A 7,990-nucleotide genomic window follows, 5' to 3' on the forward strand; every position below is an offset into this window, starting at 1 on the left:
TTAAACAAATCAAAATATATTTTATATTTGAGGTTCTTCAAATAGCCACCCTTTGCCTTGATGACAGCTTGGCACACTCTTGGCATTCTCTCAACCAGCTTCACCTGGAATGCTTTTCCAACAGTCTTGAAGGAGTTCCCACATTCTGAGCACTTGTTGCCTGCTTTTCCTTCACTCTGTGGTCCGACTCATCCCAAACCATCTCAATTGGGTTGAGGTCGGGGGATTGTGGAGGCCAGGTCATCTGATGCAGCACTCCATCACTCTCCTTCTTGGTAAAATAGCCCTTACACAGCCTGGAGGTGTCTTGGGTCATTGTCCTGTTGAAAAACAAATGATAGTCCCACTAAGCCCAAACTAGATGGGATGGCGTATCGCTGTAGAATGCTGTGGCAGCCGTGCTAGTTAAGTGTGCCTTGAATTCTAAATAAATCACAGAATGTGTCACCAGCAAACCACCCCCATACCATAACACCTCCTCCTCCATGCTTTACGGTGGGAAATACACATGCAGAGATCATCTGTTCACCCACACCGCGTCTCACAAAGACACAACGGTTGGAACCAAAAATCTCAAATTTGGACTTCTCCGGTCTAATGTCCATTGCTCGTGGTTCTTGGCCCAAGCAAGTCTCTTCTTCTTATTGGTGTCCTTTAGTAGTGGTTTCTTTGCAGTAATTTGACCATGAAGGCCTGATTCACAAAGTCCCCTCTGAACAGTTGATGTTGAAATGTGTCTGTTAGTTGAACTCTGTGAAGCATTTATTTGGGCTGCAATTTCTGAGGCTGGTACAGTGAGGGAAAAAAGTATTTGATCCCCTGCTGATTTTGTACGTTTGCCCACTGTCAGTCTATAATTTTAATGGTAGGTTTATTTGAAGAGTGAGAGACAGAATAACAACAAAAAAATCCAGAAAAACGCATGTCAAAAATGTTATAAATTGATTTGCATTTTAATGAGGGAAATAAGTATTTGCCTCCCTCTCAATCAGAAAGATTTCTGGCTCCCAGGTGTCTTTTATGCAGGTAACGAGCTGAGATTAGGAGCACACTCTTAAAGGGAGTGCTCCTAATCTCAGTTTGTGACCTGTATAAAAGACACCTGTCCGCAGAAGCAATCAATCAATGCTTAACACCCCGGCCATCCTACAATCTAAAGTAGATGCCCTCAATCTCACACAAATTATCAACGAACCTACCAGGTACAACCCTAAATCCGTAAACATGGGTACCCTCATAGATATCATCCTGACTAACTTACCCTCTAAATACACCTCCGCTGTCTTCAACCAGGATCTCAGCGATCACTGCCTTATTGCCTGCGTCCGTAACGGGTCCGCGGTCAATCGACCACCCCTCATCACTGTCAAACGCTCCCAAAAACACTTCAGCGAGCAGGCCTTCCTAATTGACCTGGCCCAGGTATCCTGGATGGATATAGATCTCATTCCGTCAGTAGAGGATGCCTGGTTGTTCTTTAAAAGTAATTTCCTCTCAATCTTAAATGGACATGCCCCATTCAAAAAATACAGAACTAAGAACAGATACAGCCCCTGGTTCTCCTCAGACTTGACTGCCCTTGACCAGCACAAAAACATCCTGTGGCGTACTGCATTAGCATCAAATAGCCCCCGCGATATGCAACTTTTCAGGGAAGTTTGGAACCAATATACACAAGCAGTTAGGAAAGCAAAGGCTAACTTTTTCAAACAGAAATTTGCATCCTGTAGCACTAACTCCAAAAAGTTTTGGGACACTGTAAAGTCCATGGAAAATAAGAGCACTTCCTCCCAGCTGCCCACTGCACTGAGGCTAGGAAACACTATCACCACCGATAAATCTACAATAATCAAGAATTTCAACAAGCATTTTGCTACGGCTGGCCATGCTTTCCACCTGGCTACCACTACCCCGGCCACCAGCTCTGCACCCTCCGCTGCAACTTGCCCATGACCCCCCCGCTTCTCCTTCACACAAATCCAGACAGCTGATGTTCTAATAGAGCTGCAAAATCTGGACCCCTACAAATCATCTGGGCTAGACAATCTGGACCCTTTCTTTCTAAAACTAGCCGCCGAAATTGTCGCAACCCCTATTACTAGCCTGTTCAACCTCTCTTTCGTAACGTCTGAGATCCCCAGAGATTGGAAAGCTGCCGCGGTCATCCCCCTCTTCAAAGGGGGTGACACTCTAGATCCAAACTGTTACAGACCCATATCCATCCTGCCCTGCCTTTCAAAAGTTTTTGAAAGCCAAGTCAACAAACAGATCACCGACCATTTCGAATCCCACCGTACCTTCTCCGCTATGCAATCCGGTTTCCGAGCTGGTCATGGGTGCACTTCAGCCACGCTCAAGGTCCTAAACGATATTATAACCGCGATCGATAATAGACAGTACTGTGCAGCCGTTTTCATTGACCTGGCCAAGGCTTTCGACTCTGTCAACCACCGCATTCTTATTGGCAGACTAAATAGCCTTGGTTTCTCTATTGACTGCCTCGCCTGGTTCACCAACTACTTCTCAGATAGAGTTCAATGTGTCAAATCGGAGGGCCTGTTGTCTGGACCTATGGCAGTCTCTATGGGGGTGCCACAGGGTTCAATTCTTGGGCCAACTCTTTTCTCTGTGTATATCAATGACGTCGCTCTTGCTGCTGGTGACTCTCAGATCCACCTCTACGCAGACGACACCATTTTGTATACATCTGGCCCTTCATTGGACACTGTGTTAACAAACCTCCAAACGAGCTTCAATTCCATACAACACTCCTTCAGTAGCCTCCAACTGCTCTTAAACACTAGTAAAACTAAATGCATGCTCTTCAACCGAACGCTGCTTGCACCCGCCCACCCGACTAAAATCACTACTCTAGACGGGTCTGACCTAGAGTATGTGGACAACTACAAATATCTAGGTGTCTGGTTAGACTGTAAACTCTCCTTCCAGACTCACATTAAGAATCTCCAATCCAAAGTTAAATCTAGAATCGGTTTCCTATTTCGCAACAAAGCCTCCTTCACTCATGCTGCCAAACATGCCCTCGTAAAACTGACTATCCTACCGATCCTTGACTTCGGCGATGTCATTTACAAAATAGCCTCCAACACTCTACTCAGCAAATTGGATGTAGTCTATCACAGTGCCATCCGTTTTGTCTCCAAAGCCCCATATAATACCCACCACTGTGACCTGTACGCTCTTGTTGGCTGGTCCTCATTACATATTCGTCGCCAAACCCACTGGCTCCAGGCCATCTATAAATCACTGCTAGGCAAATCCCCGCCTTATCTTAGCTCATTGGTCACCATAGCAACACCCACCCGTAGTCTGCGCTCCAGCGGGTATATCTCACTGGTCATCCCCAAAGCCAACACCTCCTTTGGCCGCAATTCCTTCCAGTTCTCTGCTGCCAATGACTGGAACAAATTGCAAAAATCTCTGAAGCTGGAGACACTTATCTCCCTCACTAACTTTAAGCATCAGTTGTCAGAGCACCTTACCGATCACTGCACCTGTACACAGCCCATCTGAAATTAGCACGCCCAACTACCTCATCCCTATATTGTTATTTATTTTGCTCATTTGTACCCCAGTATCTCTATTTGCACATCATCTCTTGCACATCATTCCAGTGTTAATACTAAATTGTAATTATTTTGCACTATAGCCTATTTTATTGCCTTACCTCCATAACTTGCTAAATTTGCACACTGTATATTATATGTATTTCTGTTGTATTTTTGACTTTGTTTTGTTTTACCCCATATGTAACTCTGTGTTGTTGTTTTTATCGCACTGCTTTGCTTTATCTTGGCCAGGTCGCAGTTGTAAATGAGAACTTGTTCTCAACTGGTTTACCTGGTTAAATAAAGGTGAAATAAATAAATAAATAAAATAAAAATCAATCAGATTCCAAACTCTCCACCATGGCCAAGACCAAATAGCTCTCCAAGGATGTTAGGGACAAGATTGTAGACCTACACAAGGCTGGAAGGGGCTACAAGACCATCGCCAAGCATCTTGGTGAGAAGGTGACAACAGTTGGTGTGATTATTCGCAAATGGAAGAAACACAAAATAACTGTCAATCTCCCTCGGCCCGGGGCTCCATGCAAGATCTCAAGTCGTGGAGTTGCAATGATCATGAGAATGGTGAGGAATCAGCCCAGAACTACACGGGAGGATGTTGTCAATGATCTCAAAGCAGCTGGGACCATAGTCACCAAGAAAACAAAAGTAACACACTACGCCGTGAAGGACTGAAATCCTGCAGCGCCCGCAAGGTCCCCCTGCTCAAGAAAGCACATATACAGGCCCGTCTGAAGTTTGCCAATGAACATCTGAATGATTCAGAGGAGAACTGGGTGAAAGTGTTGTAGTCAGATGAGACCAAAATCGAGGACTTTGGCATCAACTCAACTCGCCGTGTTCGGAGGAGGAGGAATGCTGCCTATGACCCCAAGAACACCATCCCCACGTCAAACATGGAGGTGGAAACATTATGCTTTGGGGGTGTTTGACTCCTGAGTGGCGCAGTGGTCTAAGGCACTGCATCGCAGAACTAACTGTGCCTACAGAGATCCTGGTTTGAATACAGGCTCTGTCGCAGCCGGCCGCGACCGGGAGACTCATGGGCGGCGCACAATTGGCCCAGCGTCGTCCAGGGTAGGGGAGGGAATGGCCGGCAGGGATGTAGCTCAGTTGATAGAGCATGGCGTTTGCAATGCCAGGGTTGTGGGTTCGATTCCCATGGGGGGCCAGTATAAAAAAAATATATGTATTCACTAACTGTAAGTCGCTCTGGATAAGAGTGTCTGCTAAATGACTAAAATGTAAAATGTGTTTTTCTGCTAAAGGGACAGGACAACTTCAATGCATCAAAGGAACGATGGACGGGGCCATGTACTGTCAAATCTTGGTAGAGAACCTCCTTCCCTCAGCCAGGACATTGAAAATGGGTCGTGGATGTTTATTCCAGCATGACAATGACCCAAAACACACGGCCAAGTCAACAAAGGAGTGGCTCAAGAAGAAGCACATTAAGGTCCTGGAGTGGCCTAGCCAGTCTCCAGACCTTAATCCTATAGAAAATCTGTGTAGGGAGCTGAAGGTTCGAGTTGCCAAACCTCAGCCTCGAAACCTTAATGACTTGGAGAAGATCTGCAAAGAGGAGTGGGACAAAATCCCTCCTGAGATGTGTGCAAACCTGGTGGCCAACTACAAGAAACGTCTGACCTCTGTGTTTGCCAACAAGGGTTTTGCCACCAAGTACTAAGTCATGTTTTGCAGAGGGGTCTAATATTTATTTCCCTCATTAAAATGCATATCCAGTTATAAAAAAATGTACATGCGTTTTTCTGGATTTTTTTGTTTGTTATTCTGTCTCTCACTGTTCAAATAAACCTACCATTAAAATTATAGACTGATGATGTCTTTGTCAGTGTCTTTGTCAGCAAACGTACAAAATCAGCAGGGGATCAAATACTTTTTTCCCTCACTGTAACTCTAATGAACTTATCCTCTGCAGCAAAGGTAACTCTGGGTCTTCCATTCCTGTGGCGGTCCTCATGAGAGCCAGTTTCATCATAGCGCTTGAAGTTCTTGACATTTTCCGTATTGACTAACCTTCATGTCTAAAGTAATGATGGACTGTCGTTTATCTTTGCTTATTTGAGCTGTTCTTGTCATAATATGGACACACCGCCCCCTACCTTGTCACAACACATCTGATTTGCTCAAACACATTAAAAAGGAAAGAAATTCCACAAAGTAACTTTTAAGAAGGCACACCTGTTAATTGAAGAGTGTGCAAAGCTGTCATCAAGGCAAAGTTTGGCTATTTGAAGAAACTCAAATAGAAAATATATTTAGATTTGTTTAACACTTTTTTGGGTACTACACGATTCCATATGTGTTATTTCATAGTTTTGATGTCTTCACTATTATTCTACAATGTAAAAAATAGTACAGAAAAACCCTTGAATGAATAGGTGTGTCCAAACTTTTGACTGGTAGTGTATATGTTTATAGATATGTGTTGTGTATTTGTTGCATTGATGCAGTGCTCACCCCCTGCTAAAATAAAGGTTAAATAAAATAAGTAATAGTATAAAAAATATATATCCTCAATAGTGGTAGTGTGTAACATGACCTTTGGGAGCCAACTTCAAAAATGCCACATTTAAGTCCTCCATCCCCCACTCATTCAAATGTAGGAACTGGCTTTTCCAGTCTGACCCCAACGTGGGCTCTGGCGCCACACCCACCCCGCCCGGCCATCTAGATGTCTTAAAGTTAGTGTCTTTTATGTAGGGAAGCTAATGATCCATCAGGTATGATATTCCTGTGTAAACGTAATTGTTTTATTACCATAAGATTTTTGTATGTTCTCTATAGTTATGTACTTACAAATCTATCAGTTGACCAATTCGGGCACTAGGGTACATTTGGGCAAACTCGTGAGGGATACCTGGGAGACTTGATACAAAATATTATGCTGTCTTCTCGTTCTTCAACGTATCAGTCTGAAACCTTGCACAGACACTGCTGCCCTCTTATGAACAATTTATACATTACACATAATGTCCTAAATCACTATATGGCCATTCTTTTGCATTTCAAAGATGATGCAAAAAAATTATAATAGAAAACGCATGTTTTTTGTTTGTTTTATCTTTTACCAGATCTAATGTGTCATATTCTCCTACATTAATTTCTAATTTCCACAAACTTCAAAATGTTTACTTTCAAATAGTATCAAGAACATGCATATCCTTGCTTCAGGTCCTGACCTACAGGCAGTTAGATTAGGTATGTCATTTTAGGCAGAAATTGAGATGAAGGGTCCGATCCTTAAGAGGTGTTAAATTGTTTTTTCCCCTCATCAGTCTACACACAATACCCCATAATGACTAAGCAAAAACAGGTGTTTTGAAATTTTTGCAAATGTATTACAAATAAAAAACGGAAATATAACATTTACATAAGTATTCAGACCATTTACTCAGTACTTTGTTGAAGCACCTTTGGCAGCGATAACAGCCTTGAGTCTTCTTGGGTATGACGCTACAAAATTGGAACACCTGTATTTGGGGAGTTTCTCCGATTCTTCTCTGCAGATCCTCTCAAGCTCTGTCAGGTTGGATGGGGAGCGTTGCTGCACAGCTATTTTCATGTCTCTCCAGAGATGTTCGATCGGGTTCAATTCCGGGCTCTGGCTGGGCCACTCAAGGACATTTAGAGACTTGTCCCGAAGCCACTCCTGTGTTGTCTTGGTTGTGTGCTTAGGGTTGTTGTCCTGTTGGAAGGTGAACCTTCGCCCGAGTCTGAGGTCCTGAGTGCTCTGGAGCAGGTTTTCATCAAGGATCTCTGTACTTTGCTCCGTTCATCTTTCCCTCAATCCTGACTAGTCTCCCAGTCCCTGCCACTGAAAAACATCCCCACAGCATGATGCTGCCACCACCATGCTTCACTGTAAGGGATGGTGCCAGGTTTCCTCCAGACACTTAGCATTCAGGCCAAAGAGTTTAATCTTGGTTTCATCAGACCAGAGGATATTGTTTATCATGGTCTGAGAGTCCTTTAGGTGCCTTTTGGCAAACTCCAAGTGGGCTGTCATGTGCCTTTTACTAAGGAGTGGCTTCTTATATAGACAGGTGTGTGCCTTTCCAAATCATGTCTAATCAATTGAATTTACCACAGGTGGACTCCAATCAAGTTGTATAAACATCTCAAGAATGATCAATGGAAACAGGATGCACCTGAGCTCAATTTCGAGTTTCATAGCAAAGAGTTTGAATTGTTATGTAAATAAGGTATATCTGTTGTATATTTTTTATACATTTGCAAAAAAAATCAAAAAACCTGTTTTCACTTTGTCATTATAGGGTATGGTGTGTAGATTGATTTAATCAATTTTAGAATAAGCCTGTAACGTAACAAAATGTGGAAAAAGGGAAGGGGTCTGAATACTTTTAGAATGCACTGCT

The sequence above is a fragment of the Coregonus lavaretus genome, assembly GCF_964263955.1.
Source record: "Coregonus lavaretus genome assembly, chromosome: 19".
NCBI classification, from domain to species: Eukaryota; Metazoa; Chordata; class Actinopteri; order Salmoniformes; family Salmonidae; genus Coregonus; species Coregonus lavaretus.